This window comes from Sceloporus occidentalis, unplaced genomic scaffold (genome assembly GCF_023333645.1).
Source record: "Sceloporus occidentalis isolate IW3139 unplaced genomic scaffold, rSceOcc1.0.p SCAF_22, whole genome shotgun sequence".
In the NCBI taxonomy this organism is placed as follows: Eukaryota; Metazoa; Chordata; class Lepidosauria; order Squamata; family Phrynosomatidae; genus Sceloporus; species Sceloporus occidentalis.
This window is the reverse complement of record NW_028317002.1, coordinates 2,576,610-2,591,222: the sequence shown is the minus strand read 5'-3', so window position 1 is coordinate 2,591,222 and position 14,613 is coordinate 2,576,610. Positions and strand designations below refer to the sequence as shown.

The 14,613-nt window shown below is 40.0% G+C and overlaps 1 protein-coding gene across 7 annotated transcripts in view; it reads left to right on the top strand.

Annotated features, from left to right (window-relative positions):
- Window positions 1–14,613, top strand: part of LOC149300883 (RNA-binding protein Musashi homolog 2-like) — a 284,563-nt gene that overhangs the window by 68,119 nt on the left and 201,831 nt on the right. The window lies entirely within an intron of this gene.

Genomic DNA, 14,613 nt, shown 5'->3' with positions numbered 1-14,613 from the left:
TGGTTTCAGCTTCTCACAGCTTGATTTGTAGAGTCCATCTGCCCTGCTGCACAATACATCATCCAAACACCTGGCTACATATGGCACAAGTTATAAAAACTACAAAATGAATCCGAGCCCAACATTTGCAGACATGGGACCAGCGTTAAGTGCTTGGGCCTCAGCGCCTCACTTTGATCATGTTTCCTTTCTTTTTCTGTTCACGAGGATTTAATCCAAAGGGGGGGGGGGAGCCTCCTAAACAAAACAAATGCTTTTCGGGAACTCTACGAACAAAGTGCAGTGTTCTGGTGTTTAAACTATAATTACTGGTTGACGTAGTTAAGGAGGTAAACTCTTATCCGGTTTAACTTTTTGTGGGAAAAATATCTGGGTTAACGTGTCCAGAAAGCAGCTCTTTATTGTGTTAACGTGCCAGCTGTTGCAGACCCTTCCCACCCACCTTAAATGTAGGACTATAAGGCCTTCTCTCTTACAGAAATGTCTGTAGAGCCTCTAGTAATGGCACTCTACAAAAACCCAATGTTTGATATTAATCCAGAGTAGACATGAATCCCATAGGGGTGACTGCTTTGTGCATTGTCAAAGTAGGTCTTTTTTTAATTGTTGTTTTTTGACCAAGTTAGACCTTTCTGACCGCTACCACAATAAAAATCTGTTAAAAAACCCTCCATTATGTAGTAAATCAGCGCTTGATGTGAGAGCCTTTAAAGAAGAATTATACCAAAATTAACCCCCTGCTTGGTAATTGCCAAACATCAGTGGGTTAAATCAACGGTAGCATTCACTCTTCCGCTTGTTAGGCGGGAAACGGCAACAAAACACCTAGGGAAAAACAAATTAGTAAAACAAAAACTGCAAACAAGGACTGAAGTACAATTTCCTAGCCCCTCTCTTGTCTAGGGATGCAGAGAAAGACGTATGGGAGATTGACTACTAGATAATAAAGCCCGCCGACAAAGTGAACGGGATGATAATTGTTACATATCGAAAAATCTTTGTAAACAACAATCGAGGTTTTTATCTGAGGGTACCAAGCAAACCTGAGTGATAGTATGAAGAATTTTCACCTTGACTGCCTTTTCAGCTGTAGCTCTAGGGGAAAAAAATCCAGTTGCCAGACTTAATACGGGTCAGGGCATTTATATTCTAGCCTTACTTAAAGTCTGACCCTGACTTTTATTTATACTCATTTTCAAAATGTAAACATACTGGAAATTGTTTTAAAATGAAAGGAAAATCACTTTCTGAGGGTGCCAAGTCGACATGGTATCCGCGCTACTGTAAACCGTGGCCACATGTTCTATATCCTTTTAGATTTCCTGACATTTGCAACAATCCATGGTATGTATTTACAACCAAACGCTTACCGCCTAAAGGGCAGTATAATTCCTGTAAAATTCCCTCTAGAGCATGACACTGGTTATCAATCAATTATATTCAACAGTGTATTTTATTTAAAGGTAAGTAGACGTTTTGCCGTTACTTTAGCTTTAAAAAGCCATTACTGAGCTCTTCTGTTTGAAAACAGTCACTGAAAGTCTGTCTTGTTACAGAGATGTAGTTTGGTTTGGAATGTCCCTAAGTGTCCCTAAGCCCAAACACCAACAGTGCCCTCACAATGTAAAACAAAAAGATATTCCTCAAGTTGTGGTATGGAAAAAGAAACGTGGCCACTAAAGGCTGGAGTTGAATCCCACCCCTCTGGTGGAACCAAGGATCTGAGCTATACCTTGTGCCATTGGGGGTATCCTAAAAATTCTATACTGTTGGCGATCCTTGAGGACAGGCACTGAGATCCCCTGCTCTAGGCAAACGCCTGTTCAGCCTTGTGAGGAAGCTGACCCTAAAGTTTTTGTTGTATATTTGTAAGAATGTTTGAGGAACATGTGTTTTGGGCAGTGGCTGGGGTTCTGCTAGCCTATTCATCCCTGGCTGCAGTTTAGACCCCGAACTTCAAATAACTCAGAAAATGCGGTCAGACAGCATCAATTGGGAAGTATATTTCCTGAAAGAGTTTGCAATAAGATGTAAAGTTATGAGAGCTAGACAGATGTGCACAGCATGCTATACTTCAGGTTTAGGCTACAAGTAGCTCCTTGCCATTGTGGAACTGCTACTTTCATAATGCTCTTACGATTGTTAAAAAGACGGTGGGTATACAAACATCATTGCAGTTCTGAAGCAGTTGGGAATCTAGCTGCTTGTGCTCCTACAATACTGTGTGGTCGTATGTTCCTCAGAATGCCAAGACCGCTGTCTGCTTAGCAGTCATTGTATCACCAAAGTCGCATCCCTGTTTTCCGTGGTAAGCTTAACATAATTGTGAATGACAGTCATTTATCTTGGATTTATTTATGTTGATCCTTGCTACAATGGTTTGTGGAAATGTTAGTATTGTGCTAATGGAAGGTGTACTCTTAGATCCTGGTTTTTTTTATTAGTTCTCTTGATGTGTCAGTAGAGCTAAATAAATGTTTCCTGTAAGGTATGGGACTAGGCACAAGCACGCCACAGTGACTAGGAGTATGAGCCTTAGTTCTGTATTAACACTTTGTGCTGCCGTCATCTTGTACTTTGATCCATATACTTTCACAGTGCTCTGCTTTTGTTGAGCATGTATGTTGATGACAAACATATGTTGCGTTGTAAGCAAATACTGAATTTCTAAATGATCCCGATATAGCATTTCACACAACATTTTAGAAGAAGGTAGGACTTTGTTTCTGCAAAGGAGTACATAAAACAAATGCCCATGTGTCGGGACTGCATACTAGCTGGCCAAATTGCATTAAGCATACTGTCTATCTAGAATTTGAATGATGCTGTCTTTGGCGAGTTGCTCAAGCCTCTTAGCCCAATAACAAACCGCACTGTTAGAAATAAGGTATACTTTGAAAAGCTTTGCATTGTGTACCCTAGAGCAAGAGAAGGTCCCTGCTTCTGATTCACTTTCCTCATCACTAGCATGCTGAACAGCAGGCAGTTCATACTGTACAGACTTAATTAGAGGTATCATGTTACTGGCAGCCTTGAAGGCTCTGCTCTTTCTTACTTTTATTATTATTCTTTTTAATTGGTCTCCTTTGTCTTGACATATTACGTTTGTGGTACTTACACACCTAGAATCTTTCTCTTCAAGATGTGGGATGCGTGGGGAGAGGGAGGCGAAGTTTCCTTCACAGTGTTTTATGAGAGAGTAGACTGTATCTATACTCTAGTACAAACTGTTTGGGTGACAGTAATGTGTTGTATGGAGCTCAGAAGTCTAACGAAGAATGACTAATCGAGCCAAATTAGCAGGGGGGTAAGATGAAAATGAGGAGACCCAGACAGGAGGTGTAGTCTGACTGTAGCTTAAATGGCATCTTAATAACGCCAGTAACTAGCTAAACTTTATCCTGGTTTAACAGTTACCAGGCACATTCCTCTGGTTATTAAATGGGCACAATGAACAAAAGTCTTTAATTATAAATCCCACATTTTAGACAGTTTTTGTCACAGGACATATACCGTATTGGCTCGATTATAGGCCGCAACCTTAAAGTTTGGTGCTATTTTAAAGGAACATTTATGTCTAATGAAAAAATACACATTAGTGGAATAGTAAAACAGTATGTTATCTAATGAACATGAAAACACGTATTTCAAAAATGTTGGTATCTATTATACAGTTAGTCGGCATATGTTATATACAAACAGAATTGTTTTAATCAAAAGAAGCACCTTATTGAAGACATGGAAACGAGCTCCATGTACAGTTTACCAGAGTTATGTCTATTTTAGGGAAGGAAATCCTAACTTTTTTGAATATTCTGAAACATCATGAACCCTTAAGCTCCTATCACTACTCGTGTTCTTGATTAGTGTGCAGAAATAATGTTAGTAAGATTCGATAACAGTAGTTCTATCGTATATTTCCTTGAAATTAGATGCCAGCCTCTGTTTGCAGTAACAGAATTTAGATCCCAGAATCTATACTTTGTCAATTAAGCAGTGTGCAAATTGCGTTTCTAGAAGCATTTGTTGAAACAGGCAATATGCTGCTGCTTTACAAAAGGGTTTTCCAGCCTTGGTGCCATTTAATTACATTTTTCAACCTAACTCTGATTGCCCTAAAAGAGCGGCGGCTCTCTACAGATTGAGTTTCTTTGCCACCTGCTGTGTTTCATCTATGTTTCTCTAGTTAGATATTAAGGAAATACATTTCTGTTTGCATATTTTTTATTTTTGTTTTTATCTATCATCTCTGTGAAATCTGTTAATTGCCTGTCAGCGACTTCTATCTTCCCTTGGTTAAGTTTGTAAACCTCGCACGTTGTGTGCATGACATATGTCTGGAAAAACAGGATCAATGTAGCCGGTATCCTTGCCTAAATGACGCCACATAGGTCTCTTGTTTTTAGCATTGGTTTAATGCACTGTTTTTATGCAGTACATAAATACCAATACATCTTCCCACAAAAGCGGCTTTTGGTAAGGTCTGCTATTCACTGGCATACATTTAAAATGCTCTTTAAAGACTGTGGAGCCCATCAGTCTCGAATAGGTTAAGCATTTAATTGTGCCTCTATCCGAGGCGCAGTTACTTTTGACCATATGCGTTTAACATTTACCAACTTGCCATTTGTACTCTGAAGGCATGGCTTGCCTTTTACTATGCTTTTATATTGCCTTATAGGCCAACATGAAAAGGAGACTAGGACATCATCCTTCTCCACTTGAAACCCAACGCTTTCACAGCTCGGAAAGGTCAACCGCATTACAAGTGGAAAAACTCTTGATTGTAGCCCTACTCTTTGCTCTGTCTCAAATGAACTTTACTTCCACTTATATTTCAATATAAATATGGAACATAATGCCGGTTCCTTGCGTGTAAAGTGAATACACAGATTTGTTCAAGCCTTCATTTCTGTATCAGTATCTTCATATACCACTTCTACTTACCTAATATACCTAAAAATATTTTGAAATATACAATGTGTAATAATTGCTGCTCACTTTAGGGTTCCGTCTTATAATTCACAAACGATTTCTATCAGACTGGAAAAAAAAATCCTGTTTATATTAAAATATGTTAAACGTAACAGTGATGGGGAAAAAATATAAACAATGAAACATATACTTAAATAATCATGGTGTAATTCTTCATATATCTTCATATACAGGGAAGAGAAAAAAAAATCTCACAAAACGTGGTGCGTTCTGTATATAGGTGAAATTCCACTTTCTAAGTGCTAGGAAATTCACTCACAAATTGCAGAGAAACTCCTGCTCTCTGGGTTTTTTGATGGAATCAAATGTAGTACACAATTGGTCTTGATTTTTCTTGCTTTCAGTGGGTTCATAGATCATCAATGGAAAAGGAAAAAGAACGTCTCATCGTATACCCGTATATATATTTTATCGCAAAGTTATAAAAGACGGCCTCTTACATTATATGTGAGGTGTGTGAATAGAAACCAATTCAGATATCCGCTTGGAAGCCGGTGTGAGACCGAAGAGAACAACAAATTCGGATGGGTGTTCCGTACCGCAAACAGGCAGAGTGTGACAAATTTCACCCTCCTATTGGGCTTTAAGTGCGTCATAAAATGACACCTATATATGGAAAGCAACATGAATTATTGACTTAATTTGTTTCTTTTTTTTCCCAATCACTGTGCTGATATAAATGATTTGCTTAAATTCCTGAGATGGCCAAAAAACATTGAGTATTTTCATGCGTCTCATACCAACAAACCTGCTAGGTTCTTGTCTAACGTCACTACTAGGATGTGGTGTGGCGTGTATGTTGAATGTTCATGTGTGTGGCATATATGTAATAGATTGTCCCAGTGACCAGCAGCTTGTGTCTGTTTAGTGAGCAATTGGGGTGCAGTGACGGCTCACTTCTTTAATTCAGGTGTATGGCCACTTAGTACTTTCTGGATCTTTACTCTTGGACCTGCTTCATTGTAGTAGTAGGTTGTCTCCAAACGTGTTCACCATGTGCATAGACTCTTTGGCTTTTTTGTATGAGCCCAGGTAAGATTTTAATATTGATTGCATTCGTGCTGTGAGACAGGAGAGCGTGTCTTCCCTACACAGGGCAAATTCCTGCCCCAATGATAAAGATCAAACTGATCTTGTGGATCCAAACCGGCAGCTTTTCTAGACTCGGATTGCATTAGCCCGGTCTAAGCTGCAGGTGTGAAACCTGATCGCAGCAGCCTGCTGTAAGATGCCTCTGCCCTTGTCCTTGTCGCATAATCCATTACATATAAGGAATCTGTGAAGCATCAGTACATTAAAGTAACATTGTTTTTATGTTTGTTCCATTTTTGCATTCAACATACTGGCGTTCAGAGGCATTACCGCCTTTCCAAATCTAAATATATCCGGCCAATCAATCAAGTCTGGCAGCCGTCACTGTTATGGCTGTCAGTTTGAGTTAGCTCTCCATGTGCTAAACCTGGTAGCTTGTTTTCGAAGCTTGTAAATGTGGTATGCAAATTAGGTTTGCAAATACAGAGCGCCAGCTGGTATGACCCCAGAGCTGAGGATCATGGAGCTCAATAATTTTAACCCTTTGCATGCCCGTTGGACTGCTTTATGCCTATTACTCTATAGTGGAAGAAAGCTAAAGAATAATGGTCAGCCTTTCGATGACATAGCAGCATCCCCCCCCCCCCAAAGCTTTGAGAAACTGCCATTTGGCGTTCTGGAACCTGCGACTGGAACTCTGCATTGCTCCAAGAGCTGCATTACATATATCATTTGTTTGTACAGAATAAGCAACCACATGCTTAAGTGTATACCCCTTTAAAAGAATATTTCACTTACTAGTTTGTGGTTTTCTTTTGTCTTTAAAAGCCAGTCACGCCATTTCTCAGACCATCAAGTGTTCCATGTAAAGGAACAACCTGAAGACTTGTTGCTTTTCTTTCTGTGATCCTTTAGAATCTTGGTGTTCTTTAAGTGTTTGCTTTGTCTTGAAACTTGGAGATCCCTGAGATGCTATGTCAGCATAAAAGACCTGACATTTGTTTTGAAGCTCCTCCAACCTTCTATGTTTTTTGGCCAGAAATAACAACTTGTATGAGCGATGTCAAACTTCTGCCCTGTTTACATCTTTAGTACAGATTAAACATAATCTAGCGCATTGCAATTCCATTATGGTGTGCATGTGGGTTAGCCTTGTGGAGGATGCAATTACGCTACTGGCAAAGTGATAGTGAGGGAAATGGTCTCTTCAGAGTTTTGGTAGGATGCGCACACAATCTGACATCTGGCTGGTCTTCCACCAAACAGGAGTAACCTTATGTGTGGCTAGATAGTATCAAAAACTGCTTGTCGAACATATTGCTCTGAAGACAAATTCTATCCTAGACGTTGCTATGCTTTTCCAGTCATATACATAGTTACATAGTTTGTAAGGTTGAAAAAAGACCTAAGTCTATCAAGTTCAACCCTTCTACCTAACCTTCCTATTCTTGATCCAAAAGAAGGCAAAAAAAAAAAACCCTAATTAAGCTTCTTCGAATTCTGCCATCAGGGGCAAAAATTCCTTCTTGACTCCAAGAGGCAATCTGATTTCTCGTGGATCAAGAAGCTCTTAAATATTAGTGTTATTCTATTCATATCCCTGTATGTCATGCCTTTCTAAGAAAATATAGAGGCCCCTTTTGAAGGCATCTAATCTATTGGATAATACCACCTCCCTTGGAAGTGAATTCCATACCTTTATTGTCCTCACTGTAAAGAATCCCTTCCTTTGTCGTCTATGAAACCTGTCCATACTTAAAGATATCTCTTTATAGTTTGTAGCACTGATATGATAATGCACCACCTGGTTTTAGTATATTTCTTTATACTAAGAGAATAAGAACCAACATAAGTTGTGTGTTTACACTGAGAATAATTCTAAGACCATATGCTAAAAATGAATGTGTAGTTATTGGGGTGCAGACCTCTCTTCTGCTCTTACACAAAAACAGAATATCGACATCTGCTTGGCATGGTGTTGGTGTTTAAAGTGTTCCATTATCTGTTGATGTCAGCCATGAGTGAGTGGCCGATTTGTTGAAGCTGCATTTAAGTTGTGATAATGGGGGGCAGTCTGATTATGAAGGACATATACCTCAAAATCCAGGCTGTCATTTGATCTCATTATTTAGCACTAAATGTAATGTAATACGCTGCATGCAGAAAATGTTCTTTTGTGTAATATTTGTTATAGGATTATTGTGCTTCATGCCAAGCTGAGTGTATGTAGTTTGTGCCAGTTGGCCTAGAGGCTTTACTGGGGAGGACGGGTTGCTGGACCCCCTGCCAGCCGTCAGTATTGTTTGGTGATGGATTTATGGTAGACTCTGTGGTCCATCGTCACATTCCTCCGCATGCTGCCACTCAGGACATTGGTGAAACGCACATCCAACAAATTGAATGCACTCATCGGGCCTTACACGCAAACTATAATTGCTTTAGGGTATAAAAGGCATCCTATTATATTTAAAAGCATTTTGTGTTTAAACAGATTTTTAGCATGAGGATAAAATATTCATTTCTCTGTAATCTAATCAGTTTTTTAGAACTAGTTGACTGCGTCAGTGTTATGTGAAGATTCTTTCCTGCATACTCAAAGTGCTTATCTAGTGAAGACTTGAAGTTGAAAGATATGGCTACTGCTCCACCCTTATCCTTCCCATACATTGTGTGTTTGTGAAAAGTTATTTCCAGAGCAGTTGACGTTATTGTTAGATAGCTGTGACCAGCATTTTAAGGGTCTGCTTCCACACTTGGTAGAAATCATTCCCGGGTTTGCCTCCAGAGAGCATAAATAAGCCTTGAGTTCTCAGCGTGTGGTCTGTGATTTAAAAGTGAGTGAAGGGTTGGAGAATTGGTAATAAGTCATTTGTAAGGAAGCGAGTATGAGAGCGTGTGATTCCGGAAGTAGCTGGACTTCATCACTTTGCTTTGTTGTGCCGCTCCTGCGATGTGTCCCGCTGCATAATGTCTTACACACGCCACACGCCGCACACCCATGTGCTAACGTGCATGACATTCTCCCTGGGCATAAGGAAAGGCGGACTAGACCTGCAAAAAGTAATTCATCTGATCATTTGTTTGACAAGGATCGTAAGTTGTATAGTATACAAAGGAGGGGATTTGTTTCAAAAAGGTGATTCTGTTAGAAGCATCCAAGCCCTTGGCGGCTGGGTCTTCATCATAGAGGCTGATTATTAAACGCGTGAGCAAAATTCTTTTCTTATTGCCAGTTGAGAAATGTGTGATGTCAGATGCAATGAAAACCTCACAGCTTTTCAGAGCGCGGAACGTGTGAATGTTCTATTGGTCTCGTGGTATGTGACAAGTGTTGTGTTACAGGCCTTTGTTCTGTTTCATATATTTTATACCCACAATACAAGATCTTTTCAGTGGGGTTTATGCTTGGGTTGATTTCTAAGAGTGTTCTCTTTCAATGTTAGAAAACATCAGCACGTTTTGATCCTGTATGGAACGCACAATACAAGGGCAGATAGGATGTGGAGAGCAGAGTGCCTAAATGTGATTAAATAACACGGAAGAGGATAAACATGCTTTGCTTACTTGAAATAAGTGTTTGTGTGTTTTCATGCTCACTAATGAAGCGTTAGTGTATAAGGAAAAGTTATGTTTCCGTTCTAAACAGTAGCCTATGTGGCTTATAAACAATGGAGGTCCTACTGCTTCTGTGGACTTTCCATGGCAGTTACAGTGCAGAGAGCCAGGAATGATTATTCCTGGAAGATTTAAGAGCTTTCATGGCCTTGAGCTACTATGACCGTGGACATGTTAAACACATGGCCATGAGGAGAGCAGGCCTGTAATAGCCGTGCGTCAGACACCACAACAGGATATTGGTGTCCCGAGCCCCCAGGGCCGTGTCACGCAATGACTGTTCTATAGAGATTGTAGATGTAGCACATGCTGCATGTGGAGTATTGGGATGTTTCATTTATGTATTTGTTATTTAAATATTGCTGAGAATACTTTAGGTGCTATTTAGGATAAAAGTCTGCAGTTTTTTTTTTTCCCCCCCTTCTCCTGCATTAACAAGGTACTTGGGTCGGTTGACCACCTGTTCTGTGTTTATCGTATGATACGGGTTCTACCTTCAGAATGAGGCTGAAAATGACCTTCCACAGGGTAAAGGAATCGGGATTGGAAGCCTAGCATTATAAGAAGTACTAGAAATGATGTTTAATTGCTGTTTAATTACAAAAGTGGTGCATCCAGGTATGAAATGTTTTAGAAAGAAATACCATAATCAAAGTATTCTAATTAAAGAGGTTATTATTTGACAAGTCTACATCTGTGTGGCTCATGAAAAAACATTGCATAATGCTACTAAATGCCCAAATCCTTCCCAGAAATACCGGTAGTTTTTTAATCATGTAAAATTTTGTCTAATGCATATTTTTTGTTCTTTAGACTCTACGCTTGTTGGCATAGAAAAGTTTAACGTTTGTGATTAAACAAAGGATTGACCAATTTTTGCTTAATCTAGAGAGTGCAATTCATGTTTTGTCTATGTAGGCTAGCATCTTCAGTACCCGGGAAATTAAAACACGCAAGACATTGCTCAGGCTCTGAAGGTGTTAACAGTGTAGGGCTTGTGGAAGAGGCTGTCATGTTTAAATACTATTTTTCTACAACTGCAGCTTTTCATTAGAGGCCCCTGTAACATGCAATGTGCAATTACTGGCTGTTTGAATAGAGCAGTGACTTCATTGGGTGTCTGACTTCCTGCGAAGTCTAGCCGTAGATAACATGTCATTCTGCCTATTGTTACTGGAGACCATCCATGGGCTGGTTCGCTAGGCTGTTTTAACCTGGGGCTTGTTCAGGCTACAGTCTGAGCAGTCTTGTGACATGATTCTGGCTTGGATATCTTTCCTGTTACAATTTATTGTTGTTTGGAATATTTCCTGGGCTTCATTACCACTCCGTTAATACAAGGGTCAGTTGGATGAAGACACAGTAGGCCCAAGACTAAACCTTACCATGACCTTTTCATTCCTGGGTATACATGATTAGTTTTAACCCCTTAATGACAATTGCTGGTTCTGGCACGTCACCGGAAAACAAACGGTTAACGACAATTGACGTGCCAGGACCGTCATGTCTACGTTCGCTTTCTGCACCCAAACGGTGTTGCTGTAATGCCTCGACCTCGAGGCATTCAGCAACGCCACGATCGGCACTAGGGGCCATCTCTGGCCCCTCCCCGGGGCGTCAACATCCGCCATACATTGTATGGCGGCGGAGGCCCGTTTTAAAAGCGTTTAGGAGGCGATCAACGATCACCTCCTAAACTTAAATGGTGTCGCTGGAATGCCTCGATCAGGAGGCATCCAGTGACACCAAACACTTACCCCAGGATGGACTGTGACCGCTCCGGAGAGTGGTCACAGCCGCCGCTGCCGGTAATCTTCACCATCGGCAAGATGGCGACCGTCCTGAAAAAATTTAAATAAAGATGAAAACGTTCGCTAGATGGTCTCCAGACCCTCTAGAGAACTCTGGCTCCACTTGCAGGTTGAATACAGGTACTGCATTCAACCATGCAAGTCAATGGAGCCCAGCTTTCTAATCAGTGTGATTAGTAAAAATAAATAAAAAAATAAAATATTACTAATAATTAGAAAAAAATAGTAAAAAAAAAAACAGTAAAATGTAAAAATAATTTCCCACTGATGTCACTATCAGGGGAACCTTCAAGTTGAAAAAAAATGTTGAATTTTTTTTTAAAAAGGCAAAAAAAAATAATATATAAAAAATATATTTTTGTGAGCAAGTCCTAAAAATTAGCACATTAGCTTAAAACAATTCTCACATGGAAAGAGTTAAAATACTGGCATATTAAATGCCCATGGGGTGTCTGCTTTTAAAAATGTATGATTTGATGGGGTAAATTCAATTGGCCGGGTTCAACAATGTCCCAATTAACACGGGGGGGGAAGGATGGCCACACATCTAATTTCCAATTAGAAAAATGCACACGTACCAAATGTGGCCTTTTAGTTCCCCCCAAAAATGACAAACCCATGCATGTGGGGTATCACTGTACTCAGGAGATGTTGCTGAACACATATTGGGGTGTCGTGTGACAGCGGCATATACCAGGAGCTGTAAATTCATACATAACATAGGTGTGTGGGGGAAAAATACACACAAAAGAATACTACTGCAAACTTTGAAAAAATTCTGGTGGTAAAATGTGTGCATGCAAAGAGTTAAAATACCCTGGGGTGTCTAGTTTTCAAAAATATATGGTTTTGTTGGGCACAATGAAATGGCCCGGCTCAAAAATGTACCAAATAGGGCATGGGCAGTGGATCCCCAAATGCCAAAGTTCAACATTGAAAAATGCGCATGCCCCAAATGTGGCCCTTTTGCCCCCAAACAGCCAGGCAAAATCATTCATGTGAGGTATCGCTGTACTCAGGAGATGTTGCTAAACACATATTGGGGTGTTTTATGATAGTGACATATACCAGAACCTGTTTATTCATACCTGAAGTAAATGTGTGTGAAAAAACAAATGCAAAAAAAATTACTACCATAAAGTTTGACAAAGGCTGATGGTAGAATTAGTGCTTGGAAAGGGTTAAAATACTAGCATTTGGAATGTCCTGGGCTGTCTAATTTTCAAAAATATATGATTTGATGGGGTAAATTGTGTTTGGCCGGCTTCAAAGATACCCGAAATGGCACATGGGGGAAAGAATTACCAGATTTGGAAAAAATGGCTTTGAAATAGCAAAACGCTACCTGTACTTATTGCCCCATAATGTGTAGAAAAAAGCAAAAACACATAAAAACATTGGGTATTTCTAAACTCAGGACAAATAGTAGAATCTATTTAGCAGCTTTTTTCATTACCTTTTATAGATGAGTAAAAGATTTTTCAACTAAAAGTTAGAAACTTTTTTCTAAATTTTTCACCATATTTTATACTTTTTTTAATAGTAAATAATATGATACAATCAAAACAATGTCATCTAAAGAAAGCCCTTGTCCTGAAAAAAACAATATTTAATGTGTGTGGGTTCAGTAAACAGGAAACAAGAAAATTACAGCTAAACACGAGCAGCGCAGAAATTTTAAAACGGCCATTGTCACGAAGGGTACAAAAAGTAAAATCAGCCTTTGTCACGAAGGGGTTAAAGGGCCAAGTTAGCCATTTTTTCCTAGTATAGCCCACATTGAACGGAAATGCTGAGTCAACACAGCCTGCTTAGCTTACTTACACCATTAAGGACTGTGACAGTGGTGCTTTGGGTTAGGCCTAGGGAAGTGGTGATGATGAATATGGCACTGCCTGGGGCCACCGAGTAACATTTTCTTTGTTCATTAGGATTATCATGGGTAAGCCATGACTAGAGGGAAGGTGGGTAGCAGCATAGATTTTATGCATGGGAATTCATGATCCATTTTCCCCGGTACATCTTGAATGGACACCCATTTCAGTGTGTCACAAGTCTTATACGAGCAACGTGGGAATGTGATAATGTGTGCTTAGAATCCATGTGTTTTTTAATTAGTATTTAAAGTAAGCAGGCCAGGCAGTGACACCATAGGTTCATGGCTGTGACGTTCCTACTACTGCTGATAAACTTTTACCTGGCTCTCCAGCTCTAGCCTCCCAGTGCTTGCAACCTCTTTTTAACACAAGGACATGGAGATGAATTGACGTGTCTCTGGCTTTATCATCTAATATCAGTCCCTGTCCCGTATATCCGGGCTGTCCAGAGCAGTTACTAGAGATGGATATTCATTTGTATTTTGTCTGGATAATTATCTGGGGGCAGACATTGGATAGCCCTGCGTATAGATAAACTATTGTCTGTCAAATCTTGTCACTGTTGTGTGTGATACAGGAACTAATGAGCAGAAATGGCTTCATTGAACCGTGTTGTATACTAGCCCTTAATGTAACCCATACTTTCTATGGTCACTTTCCTCACAAAAAAAGGCTAACGTGTCGGCTCTGTCCCCTGGTGCCAGTTTTATGGAGATACAGTGCTTTATTATGACTAATGACAACTTCCAAATCAGGTCTCACTTCAGAAGGGGCAGACTGCAATAAATCAGTTATCCGGAGGCAGAGCTAATGGCAATTACCTGACAAAGCAGCCTTTCACAGCTGGGAATAATCCATTTTCAAAGGATTTATTGCTTTGAATAAGTACTTGTTAATAGTTTAGACCGGAAAGAGAAAATTAACCGTGTTTTAATTAAGGTAATGTATGTCTTCATGCATAAATATAGAAATATGGCGTTTGCGGATTAATGATAAACGAGTTGCAGGATGCCACTGGATTATAGGGCTCTTGTGTGGGCTGGTTTTTAGGCACGTTAGAGCATGGGAGGCCGGTGTTTGTGGCATCTCCGGAGCGGAATTCCTTCCTGTTAGACTCATCCTACACAGTCCCTTTCATTGATCCCATCAGACTGGAAGGGGAAGGCCAGACACCAGTCCTATCTGGGTCTGTCAGAGCCACAGCTACCCACATGCTTCGTGAATCCACACTGTAAGCTTTTTGTCTGCAGTAATCATGTTGAAATAATGTTGAAATAATGTTG